Source organism: Chiloscyllium plagiosum, unplaced genomic scaffold (assembly GCF_037043375.1).
Source record: "Chiloscyllium plagiosum isolate Xiang-an unplaced genomic scaffold, Cpla_swu_hap1 HiC_scaffold_27, whole genome shotgun sequence".
NCBI lineage: Eukaryota > Metazoa > Chordata > Chondrichthyes > Orectolobiformes > Hemiscylliidae > Chiloscyllium > Chiloscyllium plagiosum.
This window is the reverse complement of record NW_028270165.1, coordinates 29,032,362-29,056,593: the sequence shown is the minus strand read 5'-3', so window position 1 is coordinate 29,056,593 and position 24,232 is coordinate 29,032,362. Positions and strand designations below refer to the sequence as shown.

At 46.7% G+C, this 24,232-nt stretch overlaps 1 protein-coding gene across 2 annotated transcripts in view; it reads right to left on the bottom strand.

The window, feature by feature from the left end:
* Positions 1 to 5,811, bottom strand: part of LOC122543463 (uncharacterized) — a 31,368-nt gene extending 25,557 nt beyond the window's left edge. The window contains exon 1 of one of the 2 annotated variants that reach the window (XM_043682173.2): positions 5,740 to 5,811. The gene's annotated coding sequence lies outside the window, so the exon portion shown is untranslated. The other variant, XM_087974205.1, reaches the window with a different exon arrangement.
* Between the last annotated feature and the right edge of the window lie 18,421 nt (positions 5,812 to 24,232).

The window sequence follows — 24,232 nt, the reverse complement described above, 5'->3', positions numbered from 1 at the left end:
GGGGAGTCCAGAACTAGAGGGCATAGGTTTAGGGTGAGAGGGGAAAGATATAAAAGAGACCTAAGGGGAAACTGTTTCACGCAGAGGGTGGTACGTGTATGGAATGAGCTGCCAGAGGATGTGGTGGAGGCTGGTACAATTGCAACATTTAAGAGGCATTTGGATGGGTATATGAACAGGAGGGGTTTGGAGGGATATGGGCCGGGTACTGGCAGGTGAAACTAGATTGGGTTGGGATATCTGGTCAGCATGGACAGGTTGGACCGAAGGGTCTGTTTCCGTGCTGTACATCTCTATGACTCTCGGTGTACCCTAGAACTCTGTGGGAAGCTAGAGAAGTGATTGCTGGACCTCTTACTGAGATATTTGTATCATCGATAGTCACAGGTGAGGTGCTGGAAGGGTAAAGGTTGGCTATGTTATGCCACTATTTAAGAGGGGTGGTAAGGACAAGTTAGGGAACTATCGACCGGTGAGCCTGACGTCGGTGGTGGGCAAGTTGGAGGGAATCCGGAGGGATAGGACATACATGCATTGGGAAAGGCAAGGACTGATTCGGGATAGTCAACATGGCTTTGTGCATAGGAAATCATGTCTCACAAACTCAATTGAGTTTTTTGAAGAAGTAACAAAGAGGATTGATGAAGGCAGAGCGGTAGATGTGATCTATATGGACTTCAGTAAGGCGTTCGACAAGGTTCCCCATGGGAGACTGGTTAGCAAGGTTACATCTCATTGAATACAAAGTGAACTAGGCATCTGGATACAGAACTGGCTCAAAGGTAGAAGACAGAGGGTGGTGGTGGAGGGTTGTTTTTCAGACTGGAGGCCTGTGACCAGTGGAGTGACACATGGATTGGTGCTGGGTCCACTACTTTGTCATTTCTTTAAATGATTTGAACACAAGAGGTATAGTTAGTAAGTTTGCTGATGACACCAAAATTGGAGGTGTAGTGGACAGCGAAGAAAATTACCTATTACAACAGGATATTGATCAGATGGGCCAGTGGGAGCAGATGGTGTTTAATTTAGATAAGTGTGAGGTGCTGCATTTTGGGAAAGCAAATCTTAGCAGGACTTATACACTTAATGGTAAGGTCCTAGGGAGTGTTGCTGGACAAAAACTTTGGAATGCAGGTTCGTAGCTCTTTGAAAGTAGAGTCGCAGGTAGATAGGATCGTGAAGAAGGTGTTTAGTATGGTCTTTATTGGTCAAAGTTTCCTTTGTTGGTCAGAGTGCTGAGTATAGGAGGTGGGGGGTCGTGTTGCAGCTGTACAGGATATTGGTTTGGCCACCGTTGGAATATTGCATGCAATTCTTATCTCCTTCCTATCGGAAGGATGTTGTGAAACTTGAAAGGGCTCAGAAAAGATTTACAAGGATGTTGCCAGGGTTGGAGGGTTTGAGCTATAGGGAGAGATGGATTTGCTGGGGCTGTTTTCCCTGCAGCGTCGGAGACTGAGTAGTGACCTTCAAGAGGTTTATAAAATCATGAGGGGCATGGATAGGATAAATAGACAAAGCCTTTTCCCTGGGGTGGTGGAACTATAGGGCAGAGGTTTAGGGTGAGAGAGGAAAGATATAAAAGAGACCTAACTTTTTCATGCAGAGGGTGGTATGTGCGTGGAATGAGCTAGCAGAGAAAGTGGTGGAGGCTGGTACAATTGCAATATTTAAAGGCATTGAGATGGGTACATGAATAGGAAGGCTTTGGAGGGATATGGGACATGTGCTAGCAGGTGGGACTAGAATAGGTTGGGATATCTGGTCAGCATGGACGGGCTGGACTGAAGGGTCTGTTTCCAAGCTGTACATCTCTGACTCTATGATAGAGGATCTCATTGAAACTTACAAAATAGTGATAGGTCTGGAGACAGTGGTGTCTCTGGGCCTGTCAGTATTTTGTAAGTTTCAATGAGATGATGGTTCCACACGTATACGTAACCAGGACATCGGGCACAGCTTGAGATCGGAATCAAGATTAGAGTGGTGCTGGAAAGGGACAGCAGGTCAGGCAGCATCCGAGGAGCAGGAGAATCGACGTTTTGGGCAAAAGCTCTTCATCAGGAATCCTAATGAAGGGCTTTTGCCCGAAACATTGAATCTCCTGCTCCTCAGATGCTGCCTGACCTGCTGTGCTTTTCCAGCACCACTCTAATCTTGACTCTGATCTCCAGCATCTGCAGTCCTCACTTTCGCCACAACCTGAGATTGGATGACCCTTCAAAACTGAAACGATAAGCAATTCCTTCAGCCAAAGGATGGTGAATCCATGCAAATTTGAGGCGGCACAATGGCATAGTGGTTAGCACTGCTGCCTCACAGCGCCAGGGACCCGGGTTCAATTCCCGCCTCGGACAACTGTCTGTGTGGAGTTTGCACATCCTCCCCTTGTCTGTGTGGGTTTCCTCCGGGTGCTCCGGTTTCCTCCCACAATCCAAAAATGTGCAGGTTAGTTGAATTGGCCATGCTAAATTGCCAGTAGTGTTAGGTGAAGGGGTAAATGTAGGGGAATGGGTTTGGGCGGGTTGCTCTTCGGCGGGTCGGTGTGGACTTGTTGGGCCGAAAGGCCTGTTTCCACACTGTAAGTAATCTAATCTAATCTAAACTCAGTGCTCTCGAAGACTCTGGAGCCCATGACATTGAATGTATTTAAGACAGAGATAGGTAGGTTCTTCACTCGTAAGGCAATCAAAGGTTGCAGGGAGAAGGCAGGAGGATGGGGTTGAGAAAGGTATCAGCCATGATCAAATGTTGGAGCAGACTTGATGAGCTGAATGGCCTAACTTTGCACTTGCACCTTATGGCCTTATGATTTATTAATTGGCTCAGAGTACAAGACTATGAAGGTTATGACGAACTTATGGAGGAATGAATTAGACCTCAGCTGGAATAACGCATTCAGTTTGAAATGCCGCACTAAAGGAAGAATGTGAATGCACCAGACAGAGTGCAGAAAGGGTTTACAACAATTCTTCCAGGATGAAAATCTTCAGTTGAGGGCAAATCAGAGTACTTGGCTGTGTTTTCCCGGGAAAACAGACTAAGAGGACGTTTGTTACAACTTTTTGAAATCACGTCTGTAGAGTAGATAGGGAGAAACTGTTCTTGTTACTAAAAGTGTTTTCCAAAAGGGCAAACATAAAGCAAGCAAAGGTTTTCACACACAGTACAAGGAGCGAGTCAAACAGTCAGGGCAAGCAGGAACAAAGTAGGACTGATACATTTACTTCAATGCAAGAGGTCAACCGAGAAGGCAGATGGACATGGTTAGGAACATGGCATTGGGATATGATAGCAACTACAGAGACGTGGCTCAGAGATGGACAGAACTGGCAGCTTAATGTTCCAGGATACAAATGCTACAGGAAGGACAGAAAGGGAGGCAAGAGAGGAGGGGGAGTAGAGTTTTGGGCAAGGGATAACATTGTGGATGTACTGAGGGAGGATATTCCAGGAATACATCCAGGCAAGTTTTTTGGGTGGAACTGAGAAAGAAGAAAGGGATGATCACCTTATTGAGATTATGTTATAACCCCCGCTAATAGCCAGCGGGAAATTGAAAAACAAATTTGTAAGGGAATTTCAGCTTTCTGTCAGAATAATAGGATGGTTATGGTCGGGGATTTTAACTTTCCAAACATAGACTGGGACTGCCATAGTGTTAAGAGTTTAGATGGAGAAGAATTTATTAAGTGAGTATATGGAGGTACTTTACTAAAAAAGTTGCAAAACTAGACCTACTCTTGGGGAAAAAGGCATAGCAGGTGACTGAGGTATCCGTGGGGAAGCACTTTGGGGCCAGCGACCATAAATCTATTAGTTTTAAAATAGTGATGGGAAAGGATAGGTATGATCTAAAGGTTAAAGTTCTAAATTGGAGAAAGGCCAATTTTGATGGTATTAGGCAAGAAACTTCATAAGTTGACTGGGGGCAGATGTTCACAGGTAAAGGGACGGCTGGAAAATGGGAAGCCTTCAGAAATGAGATAACAAGAGTCCAAAGACAGTATATTCTTGTCAGGATGAAAGGCGAGGCTCATAGACGTAGGGAATGCTGGATAACTAGAGAAATTGATGTGTGTTGAAGAAAAAAAAGGAAGTAAATGTCAGGTATAGACAGAAAAGATTGAGTCAATTCTTGAAAGAGGATAAAGGCAGTTGGAGCATATTTTAAGAAGGAAATCAGGAGGGCAAAAAGAGGACATGAAATAACCTTGGCAAATAGGGTTAAGGAGAATCCAAAGGGATTTTATAAATATATTAAGGACAAACGGTTAACTAGGGAGAGAATAGGGCCCCTCAAAGATCAGCTAAGCGGCCTATGTGTGGAACCACAGAAGATGGGGGAAAATACTAAACAAGTATATTGCATCAGTATTTACTGTGGAGAAGGACATGGAAGACATACAATGTGGGGAAATTGATGGTGACACCTTCAAAAATGTCCATATTACAGAGGTGGTGGTGCTGTATGTCTAAAAATGCATAAAACTCCCCAGGATCAAATCAGGTGTACCAAAGAACTCTGTGGGAAGCTAGGAAACTGATTGCTCAGCCTCTTGCTGAGATATTTGTATCATCAATAGTCACAGGTGAGGTGCCAGAAGACTGGAGGTTGGCTAACGTGGTGCCACTATTTAAATAAGGCAGTAAGGAAAAGCCAGGGAACTAGAAATCAGTGAACCTGACATCGGTGGCGGGCAGGTTGTTGGAGGAAATCCTGAGGGACAGGATTTAAATGTACTTGAAAGTCAAGGACTGATGAGAGATAGTCAACATGGCTTTGTGCGTGGGGAACCATGGTTCACGGACTTGATGGAATTCTTTCAAGAAGTAACAAAGAGGATTGACGAGGGCAAAGCGGTGGACGTGGTCTATATGGACTTCAGTAAGGCATTCGACAAGGTCCTCATAGTAGACTGGTTAGCAAGGTTAGATGTCATGGAATACAGAACTGGCTCAAAGGTTGAAGACAGAGGGTGATGGTGGAGGGTTGCTTTTCAGACTGGAGGCCTGTGACCAGTGGAGTGCCACAAGGATCGGCGCTGGGTTCACTGTTTTCATCATTTGTATAAATGACTGGGATGTGAGCATAAGAGGTACAGTTAGTTAAGTCTGCAGATGTCACCAAAATTAGAGGTGTAGTGGACAGCGAAGGTTACCTTAGATTACAACGAGTACTTGATCAGATGGACAAATGGGCTGAGGAGTGGCAATTGGGGTTAACTTACATAAATGGAAGGTGCTGCATTTTGGAAAGGCAAATCAGTGCAGGATTTATACACTTAATGGGAAGGTCACAAGGAGTGTTGCTGAACAAAGAGACCCTGGAGTGCAGTCTCACTTTCTTGAAAGCAGAGTCACAGGTAGATAGGATAGTGAACAAGGTGCTTGGTATGATGAAGGAGCAGCGCTCTGAAACCTAGTACTTCCAAATAAACCCACTGGCCCTGGTGTTGAGTGATTATTAACTTGCCACTGTCCCTACATCCCATGGCACATGCTGAGCTGCTCCGCGCTGGCTCACGGGAAGCGACAGGACTGAGCATGCGCACTGGCTCCCAACGGCCGCCCAAACCGCCCCCACCAAGATGGCTCCCAACAGCCTCGCCGCCGAGAACGGAACCATCGCTCCACTCCGGTTCAAACGTCGCCTCGCCGACTCAAACCATTCCCAACGCGCTTATAAAACCTTCCGATCCGCCCTCCCACCTCTGCTCGCGCTTCCCCGCCAACCTGAGCGCGAAATCAGCCGCCATGAACTTCCGTCCGTCCGTCCGTCTGCTTCTCTCACGATGGAGCTGCCCGTCGGCACTGCGCATGCTCGGTGGCGGTCCCGGGTGATTGACTGGGATCCCGCACCAATAGGGAAGAGAGGGGCGGGCTGGCCGGGCGCATGAAGTTGGGCCCCTCCAGCCAATCGGAGTGAATAGGGGGCGTGGCTACCTCGCCGGCTGAAACCCCGCCTCCTTTCGTCAAACTGACTTGTCTCAATCTCAGGGAGTCCCTCACCCATTGTACTCTATGCTACTTTCTCCCCACCCCCACCCTCCTCTAGCTTATCTCTCCACACTTCAGGCTCCCTGCCTTTATTCCTGATGAAGGGCTTTTGCCCGAAACGTCGATTTTCCTGCTCCTCAGATGCTGCCTGAACTGCTGTGCTCTTCCAGCACCACTAATCCAGAATCCCTTTCTAAATAAACAGCTGCACTTGCACATTTCGGATCCTCTGGGATTTTGCACAATCTGAGGGGTTTTGTTTTTGGACAATTGCAACCGTTGCATCGTCTATCTCTGCAGAATACAAAAGTGTGAGCCATCAGGGCAGGGACTGATCTGCCTTTAGCCCCATTAGTTTACCTCATACTAATTTTCTAGACCCCCCCCCCCCCCCCTCATCTTTTGCAAACCATGGCTTGGAGGGCCCGGTGTTGGACTGGGGTGGACAAAGTTAAAAATCACACCACACCAGGTTATAGTCCGACAGGTTTATTTGGAAGCACTAGCTTTCGGAGCGCTGCTCCTTCATCAGGTGGTAATGGAGTAAACAGAATTTATAGCAAAAGTTTACAGTGTGATGCAACTGAAATCCCACAGAATGTAACTAAAAGCTACATTCTCAAGTCAACTTTAAGAACAGGTGCCATGTTGGCCCATATAATGCATTGAAGGTGTGAGGTTAAAACCTGACTGTCTGTGTTCCAGTGTTCAGACTGATACTATTTTTTAAAAAAAAGGGATTCACAGAATCTGATGTGAATTCATGCAGTTTTTAAGCAAAATCAAAAGTAATTCTGCAAGTACAAATTCATCCCACAGACTTATATGTGTGTGTGTGGAGGGGAGGTGTGAGTGTCTGTGAGAACGTGTGTATGTGTGTGAGTGTAAAGGGGTATACGTCTGTGAAAGTGAGTGGGTGTGAGTGTGGGGAGTGTGTGGATGTGTGAGTGTACGAGACAGAGCTTGTGTACGAGGAAGGGTCTGCATGAGTGTACAGGTCTGCAGGAGTGTGTGTGTGTATGGGAGATTGCAGAAACATCTGGTGTGCTGCAGGATAGTACGCATATATGGAGTAATTAGGAAGGAAATTTGGAGTATTGGCCTTTTTTGCAAGACCGTATATAAAAGTAGGCCAATACATTTATTTGAAAGCAATAGTTTTTGGAGCGCTGCTCCTTCAACAGGTGGTTCATCCGAAAGCTAGTGCTTCTAAATAAACCTGTTGGACTATAACCTGGTGTTGTGTGATTTTGAACTTTGCACATCCAGTCTAACACCAGCATCCCCAGGTTATAAAAGTAAGGACATCTTGCTGTCATGGTACTGGGTATTAATAGCCTTGATGGAGTGTCATCATGTATAATTTTGGTCTGTGTCGTTCACTTTACAGATACTTGGAATGAAGCGTTTTCTCAGAAGAAAAAAGACTCAATATTTATTCATAGAGTCATAGAGATGTACAGCACAGAAACAGACCTTTCGGTCCAACCCAACCATACCGACCAGATATCCCAACCCAATCTAGTCCAACCTGCCAGCACCCAGCCCATATCCCTCCAAACCCTTCCTATTCGTATACCCATTCAAATGTGTCTCAAATGTTGCAATTGTACCAGCCTCCACCACTTCCTCTGGCAGCTCATACCATACACGTACCACCCTCTGTGTGAAAAAGTTGCCCCTTAGTTCTCTTTTATATCTTTCCCCTCTCACCCTCCCCCACCCCAGGCAAAAGACTTTGCCTATTTATCCTATCCATGCCCCTCATACTCGTGTAAACCTCTATAAGGTCACCCCTCAGCATCCGATGCTCCAGGGAAAACAGCTCCAGCCTGTTCAGCCTCTCCCTGTAGCTCAGATCCTCCAACCCTGGCAACATCCTTGTAAATCTTTTCTGAACCCTTTCAAGTTTCACAACATCTTTCCGATAGGAAGGAGACCAGAATTGCAGGCAATATTCCAACAGCGGCCTAACCAATGTCCTGTACAGCCGCAACATGACCTCCCTACTCCTGTACTCAATACTCTGACCAATAAAGGAAAGCATACCAAACGCCTTCTTCACTATCCTATCTATCTGTGACTCCACTTTCAAGGAGCTATGAACCTGCACTCCAAGGTCTCTTTGTTCAGCAACACTCCCTAGGACCTTACCATTAAGTGTATAAGTCCTGCTAAGATTTGCTTTCCCAAAATGCAGCACCTTGCATTTATCTGAATTAAACTCCATCTGCCACTTCTCAGCCCATTGGCCCATCTGGTCCAGATCCTGTTGTAATCTGAGGTAACCCTCTTCGCTGTCCGTTACACCTCCAATTTTGGTGTCATCTGCAAACGTACTAACTATACCTCTTATGCTCGCATCCAAATCATTTATATAAATGACAAAAAGTAGTAGACCCAGCACCGATCCTTGTGGCACTCCACTGGTCACAGGCCTCCAGTCTGAAAAACAACCCTCCACCACCCTCTGTCTTCTACCTTTGAGCCAGTTCTGTATCCAGATGCCTAGTTCACCTTGTATTCAATGAGATGTAACCTTGCTAACCAGTCTCCCATGGGGAACCTTGACGAATGCCTTACTGAAGTCCATATAGATCACATCTACCGCTCTGCCCTCATCAATCTTCGTTGGGGTTGAAATGAATGAGAGTTGATCTTAACAGAACTGGCTCGAAGGGAGGAGACAGAGGGTGGTGGTTACTTTTCAAATGGTCAGAAATTTGTATAGTGCGGAAACAGACTGTTCAGTTCAACCCGTCCATGCCGCCCAGATATCCCAACCCAATCTAGTCCCACTTGCCAGCACTTGGCCCATATCCCTCCAAATCCTTCCTATTCATATACCCATCCAAATGCCTTTTAAATCTTGTCCCTCTCACCCTAAATCTATGCCCTCTAGGTCTGGACTCCCTGACCCCAGGGAAAAGACTCTGTCTATTTATCCTATCCATGCCCCTCATGATTTCATTAACCTTTATAAGGTCACTCCTCAGCCTCCGACACTCCAGGGAAAACAGCCCTACCCTATTCAGCCTCTCCCTATAGCACAAATCCTCCAAACCTGGCAACATCCTTGTAAATCTTTTCTGAACCCTTTCAAGTTTCACAACATCTTTCCGATAGGAAGGAGACCAAAATTGCACACAATATTCCAACAGTGGCCTAACCAATGCCCTGTACAGCCGCAACATGACCTCCCAACTCCTGTACTCAATACTCTGACCAAGAAAGGAAAGCACACCAAACGCCTTCTTCACTATCCTATCTACCTTCAATTCTACTTTCAAGGAGCTATGAACCTGCACTCCAAGGTCTCTCTGTTCAGCAACACTCCCTAGGACCTTATCATTAAGTGTATAAGTCCTACCAAAATTTGCTTTCCCAAAATGCAGCATCTCGCATTTATCTGAATTAAACTCCATCTGCCACTTCTCAGCCCATTGGCCCATCTGATCAAGATCCCGTTGTAATCTGAGGGAACCTTCTTCACTGTCCACTACACCTCCAATTTTGGTGTCATCTGCAAACTTACTAACTCGACCTCCTATGTTTTCAGGTCCAAATCATTTACATAAATGACGAAGAACAGTGGACCCAGCTTCAGAATGCGGTGCTGGAAAAGCACAGCTGGTCAGGCAGCATCCAAGGAGCAGGAGAGTCGACATGAACATGAAGAGCTTATGCTCGAAACGTCAACTACCCTTCTTTTGGTCCAATCTGGAACACCTCACACAATGGTTTACACTGAACTCCATCTGCCACAGTATTGCCCATTCATTTCTGGAGTGATCAAGGCCTACAACACGAGATGGTCTATCACAATCCCTTTGTCATTTTATGCTGTTGTATATATCATCTACAACATCCTGTGTCATCAGTGAATTTTAATATACGACTCTCTACGCCATTATCCAAATCGTTAATGAATGATATGAATAACTGAGGCCCTAAAACTGATCCACTGGTCACATCTTGTCAACTTCGTTACCTACCAATTTCAGTCACTTGCCTTTCAACCTATTTTGATTCAGTACGTGGATGTACCTACTAGAGAGAAGGTGCAAAACTTGACCTATTCCTGGGAATTAAGGTCGGGCAGGTGACTGAGGTATCAGTGGGGAAGCATTTTGGGGCCAGCGACCATAATTCTCCTAGTTTTAAAATAGTGATGGAAGAGGATTGACCGGATAGAAAAGTTGAAGTTCTAAATTGGAGAAAGGCCAATTTTGACGGTATTAGGCAAGAACTTTCAAAATCTGATTGGGGGCAGATGTGCGCAGGTAAAAGGACGGCTGGAAAATGGGAAGCCTTCCGAAATGAGATAACAAGAGTGCAGAGATAGTATATTCCTGTTGGGGTGAAAGGAAAGGTTGTTGGGGGTGAAAGGAAAGGTTGTTGGGGGTTGGGGGTAGGGAATGCTGGATAACTAAAGAAATTGAGGGTTTGGTTAAGAAAAAGATGGAAGCATATTTCAGGTACAGACAACAGAGATTGACTGAATCCTCAGAAGAGTATAAAGACAGTTACTTCAGAGGGAAATTACGAGGGCAAAAAGGGAACGTGAGATAGCTTTGACAAATAGCGTTAAGGAGAATTCAAATGAATTTTATTAATACATTAAGTACAGAAGGATAACTAGGGAGAGAATAGGGCCCTCAAAGATCAGCAAGGCCGCCTGTGTGTTCACCTGCAGGAATATTGGGGAGTATTTTACATCAGTATTCACTGTGGAGAAGGATATGGAAGACATAAAATGTGGGTAAATAAATAGCAACATCCTGAAAAATGTCCATATTACAGAGGAGGTAGTGCTGGATGGCTTAAACCGCACCAAGTCCCTGGGACCTGATCAGGTGTACCCTAGAACTCTGTGGGAAGCGAGGGAAGCGATTGCTGGGCCTCTTGCTGAGATATTTGGATCATCGATAGTCACAGGTGAGGTGCCGGAAGACTGGAGGTTGGGTAATGTAGTGCCATTGTTTAAGAGGGGTGGTAAGGACAAGCCAGGAAAATATAGACCAGTGAGCCTGACGTTGGTGGAGGGCATGTTGTTGAAGGGAATCCTGAGGGACAGGATTTACACATATTTGGAAAGGTAAGGACTGATTAGGGATAGTTAACATGGCTTTGTGCGTGGGAAATGATGTCTCCTGAAATCAATTGAGTTTTTTGAAGAAGTAACAAAGAGGATTGACGAGGGCAGAGCAGTAGATGTGATCTATATGGACATCAGTAAGGCGTTTGACAAGGTTCCCCATGGGAGACTGGTTAGCAAGATTAGATCTCATGGAATACAGGGAGAACTAGCCATTTGGATACAGAACTGGCTCAAAGATTGAAGACAGAGGTGGATGGTTGCTTTTCAGGCTGGAGGCCTATGACCAGTGGAGTGCCACAAAGATTGGTGCTGGCTTCCTCTACTTTTCGTCAGTTATATAAATGATTTGGATGCGAGCATAGGAGGTATAGTTAGTACGTTTGCAGATGGCACCAAAATTGGAGATGGAGTGAACAGCGAAGAAGGTTACCTCAGAGTACAATGGAATTTTGATCAGATGTGCCAATGGGCTGAGAAGTGGCAGATGGAGTTTAATTAAATAAATGCGAGGTGCTGCGTTCTGGAAAGGCAAATTAGGGCAGGACTTATACACTTAATGGTAAGGTCCTGGGGAATGTTGCTGAATAAAATGATCTGGGAGTGCAGGTTTGAAACTCCTTGAAAATGGAGTGCCTGGTCACAGAGTCGTAGAGGTGTACAGCATAGAAACAGACCCTTTCGTCCAACTCATCCATGCCAACCAGATATCCCAACCTAATCTAGTCCCCCATTTACCAGCACCTGGCCCATATCCCTTCCTATTCATATACCCATCTGCTGTAATTGTACCAACCTCCACCACTTTTTCTTGCAGCTCATTCCATATACGCACCACCCTGTGTGTGAAAGAGTTGCCCCTTAGGTCTCTTTTATATCTGAAATTATGTATTGAAAAATACCTGGATTGTTTGTAAAGTCTCTCATCTTTTCGAATGACCATGATGGTTTCAGTGGTGAAACAATCACTTGATAAAGGAGCAGCGCTCTGAAAGCTAGTGCTTTCAAATAAACCTGTTAGACTACCACCTAGTGTTGTGTGATTTTTAACTTTGTACATCCCAGTCCCACTCCACATCATAGAACGGTAGGGGAATAGGTCTGGGTGGGATACTCTTCGCAGGGTCAGTGTGGACTTGTTGGGCTGAAGGGCCTGTTTCCACACTGTCGGGATTCGATTGTATGATTCTAAAATATTCCTTTTAGAGATAGAGACAGATGTACCTGAATCAGCCTTTGCAATGTGCACATTCCCTAGATTCTCTCCATCTACCTTCAGTTACTACAAGTTAATAGTTATTCTCCTGCCCACCCAGTGATGAGAAGTAACACTAGAGAAACTTTGCTTTGCCCCTAGAGGTTACCCCAAGTGGATACACTCTCACTCTGAAAGCCCATGGTCAACTTCCGCATTATGACGTCAACGGTTCCGGGTGGAGCCTGTTTGAGGCAGCCAATCGGGACCGCGCGGCCGCGTTCCATGCAGGCCCCGCCCCCCCTCACCCACGTTGTTGCGCCCCACCGAGCACAAAGGTTTCCAGGGCGACCGGCCCAGGGCCAAGATGGCTTTCCCGTCAGCCGCTCCCCTCCTCATTGTGACGTTAACACTTCGGGCGGAGCCCTGACTGAGGCAGCCAATCGGGACCGCGTGCCCGTGTTCCGCCCAGGGCGAGTCCCCGCCCACCCTTCCAAATTGTTACACTCCGCCGAGCACAAAGGTTTCCAGGGCAACCGGCCCAGGGCCAGGACTCTCCCCTCCCCTCCCCCCCCAGACATTGTTAAAAAAAATCACACTCCACACCAGGTTATAGGTTTAATCGGAAGCACTAGCTTTCGGAGCAATGCTCCTTCATCAGGTGGATCCTAACACAGAAGTTATATCAAAAATTTACAGTGTCATGTCACTGAAATTCTACATTGAAAAATTGATTGTCTGTTAAGCCTTTCATCTGTTAGAATACAGTGATAGTTTCACTTCTTTCATGTGTAAATCACAAAACTTTTTTTTTAAAAGTTGCATCCTCAGGTTAGCTGTTAACAATGGTGATAGCTAGACAATATGTTGAAGGTTCTGGATTGGTGGTGCTGGAAGAGCACAGCAGTTCAGGCAGCATCCGAGGAGCTTCGAAATGGACGTTTCGGGCAAAAGCCCTTCATCAGGAATAAAGGCAGAGAGCCTGAAGGGTGGAGAGATAAGCGAGAGGGAGAGGGGGGTGGGGAGAAAGTAGCATAGAGTACAATGGGTGATCGGGGGAGGGGATGAAGGTGATAGGTCAGGGAGGAGAGGGGGGAGTGGATAGGTGGAAAAGGAGATAGGCAGGTAGGACAAGTCATGAGGACAGTGCTGAGCTGGAGGTTTGGAACTAGGGTGAGGTGGAGGAAGGGGAAATGAGGAAACTGTTGAAGTCCACATTGATGCCCTGGGGTTGAAGTGTTCCGAGGCGGAAGATGAGGCGTTCTTCCTCCAGGCGTCTGGTGGTGAGGGAGTAGCGGTGAAGGAGGTCCAGGACCTCCATGTCCTCGGCAGAGTGGGAGGGGGAGTTGAAATGTTGGGCCACGGGGCGGTGTGGTTCACTGGTGCGGGTGTCCCGGAGATGTTCCCTAAAGCGCTCTGCTCGGAGGCGCCCAGTCTCCCCAATGTAGAGGAGACCGCATCGGGAGCAACGGATACAATAAATGATATTAGTGGATGTGCAGGTAAAACTTTGATGGATGTGGAAGGCTCCTTTAGGGCCTTGGATAGAGGTGAGGGAGGAGGTGTGGGCACAGGTTTTACAGTTCCTGCGGTGGCAGGGGAAAGTGCCAGGATAGGAGGGTGGGTCGTAGGGGGCGTAGACCTGACCAGGTAGTCACGGAGGGAACGGTCTTTGCGGAAGGCAGAAAGGGGTGGGGAGGGAAATATATCCCTGGTGGTGGGGTCCTTTTAGAGGTGGCGGAAATGTCGGCGGATGATTTGGTTTATGCGGAGGTTTGTAGGGTGGAAGGTGAGCACCAAGGGCATTCTGTCCAAAACGCCCCCTGGCCCAACATTTCAACTCCCCCTCCCACTCTGCCGAGGACATGGAGGTCCTGGGCCTCCTTCACCGCCGCTCCCTCACCACCAGACGCCTGGAGGAAGAACGCCTCATCTTCCGCCTCGGAACACTTCAACCCCAGGGCATCAATGTGGACTTCAAAAGCTTCCTCATTTCCCCTTCCCCCACCTTATCCTAGTTTCAAACTTCCAGCCCACACTGTCCCCTTGACCTGTCCGGACTTGTCCGACCTGCCTAGCTCCTTTTCCACCCTCCTATCCACTCCACCCTCTCCTCCCTGACCTATCACCTTCATCTCCTCCCCCACTCACCAATTGTACTCTATGCTACTTTCTCCCCACCCCCACCCTCCTCGAGCTTATCTCTCCACACTTCAGACTCTCTGCCTTTATTCCTGTTAAAGGGCTTTTGCCCGAAACGTCGATTTTGCTGCTCATCGGATGCTGCCTAAACTGCTGTGCTCTTCCAGCACCACTGATCCAGAATCTGGTTTCCAGCATCTGCAGTCATTGTTTTTACCCCAGTGTTTTCTGTCTATGCCATGATGTTTCGATTGATTCTAATCTAAAAACTGAGATAACGGAGTTTTACATGAATTCATGCAGTTTTTGAGCAAAGTACAATGTAACCCTGCAAGTACAAATTCACCCCACAAAATATATGTGGGTCTTTGTCTGTCTGTGTGTGTGTGTCTGTCTGGGTTGGGGATTGTGAGTGTGAGAAAGTGTATGTGTGTGTGTAGTGAGTGCAGAGTGTCTTAAGTCTAAGAGGGGGTGCATGTGTGAGTGTGGGAGTGTATGTGCCTGTAAGGGTGTGTGTGGGTGTCTGTGCGCGCATCTGTGTCCGTGTGTGTCCGTGTGTGTCCGTGTGTGTGTGTATAGGAGTGCCTGTGTGTGTGTGTGTGTGTGTGTGTGTAGTGCAATGGTGGTCACCTGTAATGTGACATGAACCCAAGGTCCCGGTTGAGGCCCTCCCTATGGGTATTGAACTTAGCTATCAGTCTCTGCTCGGCCATGTTTCGCTGCTGCCTGTCCCGAAGTCCACCTTGGAGGATGGTCACCCGAAGGTCTGAGGTCAAATGTCCTGGACCACTGAAGTGTTCCCCAACTGGGAGGGAACACTCCTGTCTGTTGATTGGCATCTCCAAATTATGTCTCCAGACATTGTTACACACCACCGGGCACAAAGGTTTCCAGGATAACCGGCTGCCAGCCCAAGACCCGGGTGCCCCTCACCCCTCTCCAAACTCCTGCTGGTGCCTCCTGCAACCAACAAGAGACACACATGGAGCCCGATTGTTGTATTCTGCATACTCCGAGCGGACAGCGAGCCTGCAGTGGCTTTCAGCTGCTGGAGTGGAGGACGGGGTGTTCTGCAAAAAAATCCTGCTTTTATTTTTTTTCACTTCACCCTCACTGAATCACTTTTAATTCCCCTCCTCCAAGAAATACAGAGGGCGGCGTCCGCTTTATCGATTTAGGAACTCATCCTGCTCCTGATTCTGGTTTTGAAAAAGCTGAGCTACCTTGAGATTGCAATTTCAAAGGAGTCCCTGGGCTTTGCATATCAAAGATTTCACCAGTTTCCTCATTTCCCCTCCCCCCCCCCAGCCTGTCTCAGTCAAATCCATCGAATTCAGCACCGCCTTCCTAACCTGAGATCTTCTTCCCGACCTCTCCGCCCCCACCCCAGTCTGACCTATCACCCTCACCTTGACCTCTTTCCACCTATCACATTTCCGACGCCCCTCCCCCAAGTCCCTCCTCCCTACCTTTTATCTTAGCCTGCTGGACCAACTTTCCTCATTCCTGAAGAAGGGCTAATGCCCGAAACGTCGATTCTCCTGTTCCCTGGATGCTGCCTGACCTGCTGCGCTTTTCCAGCAACACATTTCCATATCAAAGAACAGCATATCCCATTATAAAAGATGAAGGTTTTAATATAAGGTTGTTTACTGTATTACATCTGCCTGACTCCTTTGGCGAAAAATTCTGTGAGGTAAAAACAATGACTGCAGATGCTGGAAACCAGATTCTGCATTAGAGTGGCGCTGGAAAAGCACAGCAGTTCAGGCAGCATCAGAGGCACAGGAAAATCGACATTTCGGGCAAAAGGGCTTTTCCTGCTCCTCAGATGCTGCCTGACCCTTTTCCTGAAGAAGGGCTTATGCCCGAAACGTCGATTCTCCTGCTCCTTGGATGCTGCCTGACCTGCTGCGCTTTTCCAGCAACACATTTTCAGCTCTGATCTCCAGCATCTGCAGTCCTCACTTTCTCCTCCATGTTGTGGAAATGTCAGGGTTGGACTGGGGTGGACAATCCATGATATCAAACTGAAATTGTGTGTGCACTGTTTCCTGATGAAAGGCTTTTGCCCGAAACGTCAATTTTCCTGCTCCTCAGATGCTGCCTGACCTGCTGTGCTTTTCCAGCACCACTCTAATCTAGAATATGGGGATATAGCAGGGTCATGGGACTCAGTGGATTGCTGCACAGAGTTAGTTAAAAATCACACAACACCAGGTTATAGTCCAACGGGTTTATTTGGAACTACTAGCTGCTGCCTCATCAGGTAGTTGTGGACCAGGACCATAAATCATGGAATTTACAGTGAAAGTTTACAGTGTCATGCAACTGATATGGTATATTGAGCAAACTTAGATTGTCGTTAAGTCTTTCATCTTTTAGAATGGTTACAGATTTCTGTTCATTAATTTGTAAAGAACTTCTTTCAAGTCACATTCTCGAGATAACTTAAGGGTTTATATATCTAAAAGTGACATCTTAGCTCAGACAATGCATTGAAGGTGTGAGGTTAGAGTCTGTCTGTATCCCAATTCCAATCTTGAGTCAGACTGGTTCTATTTCCAAAGTGGGACTTACAAAGTATTCCACGGATTGACTGCCTGCAGATTGTGCATTTTTTGAGCAAAGTAGTATGTACCTGGAAATATAATCCTGCAAAGACCCCAAGACATATGTGTCTGAGCGTGCATGAGGAAGGATGAAAGCAGAGTTAACTGTTCAAGCCCGTTGGCTCTTCATCAGAACTGACTGCAGCTAGGGAAAAAAATTGATATTTATGCTGAAGACCTGATTTTGGGGAGGGGGCAGGGTGGAAGAGGTGAGGGATAGAATAGAACTAGCTTCCTTGCCACCTACTCACATGAGCAACACTGAAAAGTTACTTACAGTGCCAGCTTACGATGCCAGCTTAGCTCCCAGGGTGCAGATGCTTAAGTCCAAATTCTGAGGGAAAAAGACCAAAAAATAAAGAAACTTTAAAATGCAGCAATAGATTTGAAAAGAGTTCAGAACAACAGACCTTCCAATCCAGCCTTCACCTCGAGGCCAGGATTTTGAGTCCACGCTGGGGCTGGGAGTCACACCAGGCCTCGCCAATGCTGCCTGGGGACGGAAGGTAAAACGATAAAGGAAAATAAGTAAAAAGAGGAAGGGAAAAAAAGGCAGGTGGAGCGGACAAGCTCCAGATCAGGGGTCCTCCTCTGCTGCCACCTTAGTAAATTTAGGTAGATGGTGGATGGAGCCCAGAGAGAGAGGTATGAAAGGGTTAGGTCAATGAGGGGATTATGCTTGGCACACCATGGTCAGGAGAGAAGCTGAATGTGAGACAGTGAGAGGTGAGGGAAGCGAAGAATGGGTGATCTGTGCTGAAAGCAAGCCATGCAATGTGATAAACACACTGCAGGCAAGGTCGCCCTGAGGCATGGTACGTTGGCGAGTCCGAGCAGAGGCTACGGCAACGGATGAATGGGCACCGCACAACAATCACCAGACAGGAGTGTTCCCTCCCAGTCGGAGATCACTTCAGCCGTCTGGGACATTCGGCCTCGGGCCTTCGGGTGACCATCCTCCAAGGCAGACTTCAGGACAGGCAACAATACAAAGTGGCCAAGCAGAGGCTGATAGCCATGCCTCAACCGGGACCTTGGGTTCATGTCACACTACAGGTGACCCCACTGCACTATACACTGTCTCTCTCACACACACACACACACACACCCTCTCACAGACTTATACCCCTTTACACTCACACCCACACACACACACACACCCTCTCACAGACTTATACCCCTTTACACTCACACCCACACACATACACACACTCTCTCACAGACACTCATATCCACCCCCACACATGCACGCGCGCACACGCACACGCATATAAGTTTGTGGGGTGAACTTGAACTTGCAGAATTATATTGTATTTTCATGTAAGATTCTGTAAATCCCTTTTTTAAAAATAGAATCAGTCTGAACATTGGGGCACAGACAACCTCAGCCAGGACAGCTCACACCTTCAATGCATTATCTGGGCAGACGTGGCACCTATTGTTAAAGTTCACTTGAGAATGTAACTTGAAACAAATGCTCTGGGATTGACCTATGAAACCAATGTGGTCATTCTAAAAGATGAGAGACTGAACAAACAATCCAGGTCTCTTTCAATATACAATTGCAGTTACATCACACTGCAAACTTTTGCTATAAATTCTGTGTCTTGCGGTCTCATATTCCACCTGATGAAAGAGCAGTGCTCCAAAAGTTGGTGCTCCCAAATAAACCTGCTGGACCCTAACCTGGTGCAGTGTGATTTTTAACTTTGTCCACCCCAGTCCAACACCAGCACCTCCAAATCATGTAATGGCTTCAGAATGGGTGCAAATGTGTTCGGTGTGCTTAAAGTGACCCGTAGCAAGACTGGGTCTGGGGTTGGGTAAATAACAGGGGAGGTGCGTCAGTATTGATTGCCAGAGATTGGAGGATCGTCAAGCAGATGCTGTTCTTTGAGCTGGTGTTGAGACTCACTGGAACACTGCAGCAGCCAGACTGCAAGCAAACTGTTGTAGTGAGAATGCAGAGGTGGACAGTTCTGGTCACCGCATTACAGGGGGGATGTGGAAGCTTTGCAAAGGGTGCAGAGGAGGCTTACCAGGATGTTGCCTGGTCTGGAGGGAAGGTCGTACGAGGAAAGGCTGAGGGACTTGAGGCTGTTTTCGTTAGAGAGAAGAAGGTTGAGAGGTGATTAAATAGAGACATATAAGATAATCAGAGGGTTAGACAGGGTGGACAGGGAGAGCCTTTTTCCTCGGATGGTGTTGGCTAGCATGAGGGGACAAAGCTTTAAACTGAGGGGTGATAAATATAGGGTCAAGAGTGTGGTGCTGGAAAAACACAGCAGGTCAGGCAGCAAGGAGCAGGAGAGTCGACATTTCAGGCAAAAGCCTTTCATTCCGGTTGACTCTCCTGCTCCTCAGATGCTGCCTGACCTGCTGTGCTTTTCCAGCACCACCCTCTCGACTCTGAACCCCAGCATCTGCAGTCCTCACTTTCTCCTGGGTGATAGATATAGGACAGATGTCAGAGGTAGTTTCTTCACCGAGAGAATACTAGGGGTGGGGAACGCCCTGCTTGCAACAGCAGTAGACTCGCCAACTTTAACGGCATTTAAATGGTCACTGGATAGACATAGTTAAAAATCACACAACACCAGGTTATAGTCCAACAGGTTTAATTGGAAGCACACTAGCTTTCAGAGCACTATCACCTGATGAAGGAGCAGCACTCCGAAAGCTAGTGCTTCCAGTTAAACCTGTTGGACTATAACCTGGTGTTGTGTGATTTTTAACTTTGTACACCCCAGTCCAACACCGGCATCTCCAAATCATTGGATAGACATATGGATGAGAATGGAATAATATAGGTTAGATGGGCTTCAGCTTGGTTTCACAGGTCAGCACAACATCGAGGGCCGAAGGGCCTGTCCTGCGCTGGAATGGTCTACGTTCGATGTGTGTTGAAATGGGACGCACCCTGGGGACCCTCTGGGTCACTTTCACAGACGGAAGATCGGCATTTTTGTTAAAGCGGTCACCCAGTCTGCATTTCATCTCCCCAATGTAGAGGAGACCACACTACGAACAGCAAATATACTAGACTGGGCTGAATGAAGTCCAGGCAGATGAATGCTTCACCTGGAAGGATTGTCTGGTTCACAGACAGGAAACAGCAGGTATAAATGGGTCTTTTTTGGATTGGAGGTGGTGACAAGTGGGCCCCAGCAATTCACAATATGTCAACGGTTTAGCTGAGGGAATCGAATAATGTTTCAAGTCATCATTAAATTGAAGGGTAATAGATATAGGGTCAAGAATGTGGTGCTGGAAAAGCACAGCAGGTCAGGCAGCATCCGAGGAGCAGGTGAATTGACGTTTCGGGCATAAGCCCTGCGTGCGGATTGTTTGCTCAGTCGCTCATCTTTTAGATTGACCATGTTGGTTTCAGTTCCTTCATACGTAAATCCCACAACTTGTTTTTTTAAGTTACATTCTCAAAGTGAACTTTAACAGTAGGTGCCATGTTGGCCCAGATAATGTATTGAAGGTGGGAGGTATTAGAGTCATAGAGATGTACAGACCCTTCAATCCAACCCGTCCATGCCGACCAGATATCCCAACCCAATCTAGTCCCACCTGCCAGCACCCGGCCCATATCCCTCCAAACCCTTCCTATTCATATACCCATCCAGATGCCTTATAAATGTTGCAATTGGCGTAGCCTCCACCACTTCCTCTGGCAGCTCATTCCATACATGTACCACCCTCTGCGTGAGAAAGGTGCACCTTAGGACCCTTTTATATCTTTCCCCTCTCACCCTAAATCTATGCCCTCTAGTTCTGGACATCCTGACTCCAGGGAAAAGACTTTGTCTATTTATCCTATCCATGCCCCTCATGATTTTATAATGTTGCTGATTTTTGAGGGGTGCTATTCTCTCCCTGGTTACTCTTTTGTCCTTGACTTATTTGTAAAAACACTTTCAATTCTGCATACTCTATTTACCAAAGCTACCTCATGTCTCCTTTTTGCCCTCCACTGCCTTTATACTCCTCTCAAGGTTCACTCAATCTGTCTGTACCTGACATACACTTCCTTTTTTTAGATTAGATTAGATTCTCTACAGTGTGGAAACAAGCCCTTCAGCCCAACAAGTGCACACCTCCCCTCCGAAGAGAAACCCACCCAGACCACTTCCCTACCCAATATTTACTCCTGACTAACGCACCTAACACTATGGGCAAGTTTGTGTGGCCAATTCACCTGACCTGCACATCTTTGGATTGTGGGAAGAAACCGGAGCACCTGGAGGAAACCCACGCAGACACGGGGAGAGTTGCAAACTCCATTCAGGCAGTCGGGAATCGAACCCAGGACCCTGGTACTGTGAGGCAGCAGTGCTAACCACTGAGCCACCGTGCCGCCCAAACCCTCAATTTCTTTAGACATCCAGCATTACCTATACCTGCCAGCCTTTCCTTTCACCCTGACAGGAATATATTTTCTCTGGACTCTCGATATCTCATTTCGGAAGGCTTCCCATTTTCCAGCCGTCCCTTTACCTGTGAACATCTGCCCCCAATCAGGTTTTTAAAGTTCTTGCCTAATACCGTCAAAATTAGCCTTCCTCCAATTTAAAACTTCAACTTATGAATCTGGCCTATCCTTTTCCATCGCTATTTTAAATCTAATGGAATTATGGTTGCAGGCCCCAAAGTGCTCCCCCACTGACACCTCAGTCACCTGCCCTGCCTTATTTCCCAAGAGTCGGTTACGTTTTCTCGACTGTCCAAAAGCTCTGAGGTTTTGACAAGTTCTCTCTTTTGAACTTGAACAGGAGTCACCACGTAAGTAAGCAAGTAGCCCCTTGGCTCTAAAACGTCTGTCCACAAGATATGAGTCAAATGTATTATGCAATACTCTTCACTTAACATGGAAGATTTCAGCTTCAATAACACTAAAGCAGCTTGCTACCAGCTGAGACAAAACAGCCCTTTGGATCGCCCAACATCATAAACATACACTTGCTTCACCACTGACGGCTGGTCGCAGCATAGTATATCATCGACCAAATATATACTCCACTCACTCACCAAGACTCATAGAGTCATACAGCACAGAAACAGAGCCTTTGGTCCAATTTGTCTGTGTCAACCAGACATCCCAATCTAACCTTATCGCATTTGCCAGCATTTGGCCCATACTCCCTCCAAAACCCTTCTTCTTTACAGAGGAACCGCGATTATCCGAACGAGATTGGGTGGGCACTGTTTCATTCGGATAATCGACTATTTGGATCATCGATTTGACCTTAAACAAGGGGAGGCCATGCTGGTCTAACGCTGTGTTCGACCGGAGAATTTGTTTAAGCCTGTAATTTTCACGAGTCTGTCATTTTCACGAACAAACTAGTCTATGCAGTCTGCAAATAACAGGTTCAACTGTGAAGGACTTACCAGCACAGACGTCGGAAATCCCGGCACTAAACGAGGTCCCGAACAGCTTCAACGATTGCAACAGGAGCTCAGTCTCGCGATCGAAAGACAGAAGCATCGCCTCAGGCGTGCGGTTATGTTCTCAGCCATTTCTTTCATGAACGGCTCACTAATGTGACGGGAGTACCCTGTAAAACCCCACCTCAGGGAAAAGACCTTGTCTATTTATCCTATCCATGCCCCTCATGACTTTATAAACCCCTATAAAGTCACCCCCTCAGCCTCCGACGCTCCGGGGAAAACGGCCCAAACCTATTCTTTGATACTCCAAAAGTGTGCAAGGTTGGGGTGGATTGGTTGTGCTAAGTTGCCCGTAGTGTTCAGGGATGTGATGGTTAGGTGCATTAGTCAGGGGTAAATGTAGGATAGTAAGGTAGGGGAATGGGTCTGGGTGGGGTACTCTTCGGAGGATCAGTGTGGACTTGTTGGGCTGAAGGGCCTATTTACACACTGTAGGAATTCTATTCTATAAATTACAGATCCGTTGCTCTCAATCTCCCCTAACTGGGTAATGTTGCTGTTAGAGTTTGTTACATTGATGCTGATTTCTGTTTCGTTTAATAGACTTGGAACTTGCGCAGAGACTTTGTCTGTTTAGTGTGTGCAACATCTTCAATAGCACTTGTCTTTAATTGACAGACACAGTGAGGGGCTTGAAGAAAAACTCAATTTATGGTCAGAACACCCGCTGTTCCGGGGGCACCCTGTTCAGATGCAATCTCTCGCAGTTGTTCAAATGGACTTAAAAACTAATTCGCTCCAGGGAAGTTGTCCCACAGTCAGAATTGTCATAGAAGATGGGAACAGGGTTCCCGAAACGGATCAAGACTTGTCAACTAAGGTGCTAGTTCATTTGGGAAGGTTCATAAAGTTGTCCCGAAATGTTGCAAATTTTTGGCATAAGGGAAGAACAGGTTATTGGGATGTTTGCAAGGGTCAAAGGTCAGACATTCAGGAGAACGGGTGGCACATTCTCCACCCACCCTTGCCTGTGTGGGTTTCCTCCGGGTGCTCCAGTTTTCTCCCTCAGTCCAAATATGTGCAGGTTAGCTGGATTGGACATGCCAAATTTCTAGGGATGTGTAGGTGTGAGAAACAAAGCTCACTCTCTTCAATAATTTCAGTCCGAGCCAAGATCTGAATCAGTAGTGTCATTTATTTTACTCTTGCAAGAGGGTGCGATGTCCACTGTCTACAAGGCAGGGACACACACACACACAATTCAACTAATACACGATATCTATGTAATTTAGTTCCTTTTTTTTTAATCCCATTGCTCCTCCCCGTTTACACTTCTCTAAGACCGGCACCCATTACTCCTGTTTATCTCTTGTCTGTGACAAAATGCTTATTTCTGGCCTCAAGGCCGTTTGACCACATCCCACTGTGGCCCATTGTTAGGTATATCCTTTCTTCACCATTATCTACTCCCTCCATGTGTGCTTTCCCCAACCATACTGATCCTTATGACCTTTTAATTGGGGTTTGTTCCTATATTTCTGTAAAAGTGGAAAACAGATGCTTATAACTACTGCTTGTGCAAGCATATCTGGCTTAACCTACATCCTCACAGCACCTTATCTATTTTTCTGTAGCATCTACCATTGTTTTGCTGTCACGTTTCATTCTTGCATACAATTTTAGCTAATACAAAAACAATTATGTATTTCCTCCACATAGTTTGCATTCTTGTTGGCTCAGCTCTTAGTTGAAGCAATTACACACTGGTGTGAGTTCATTTAC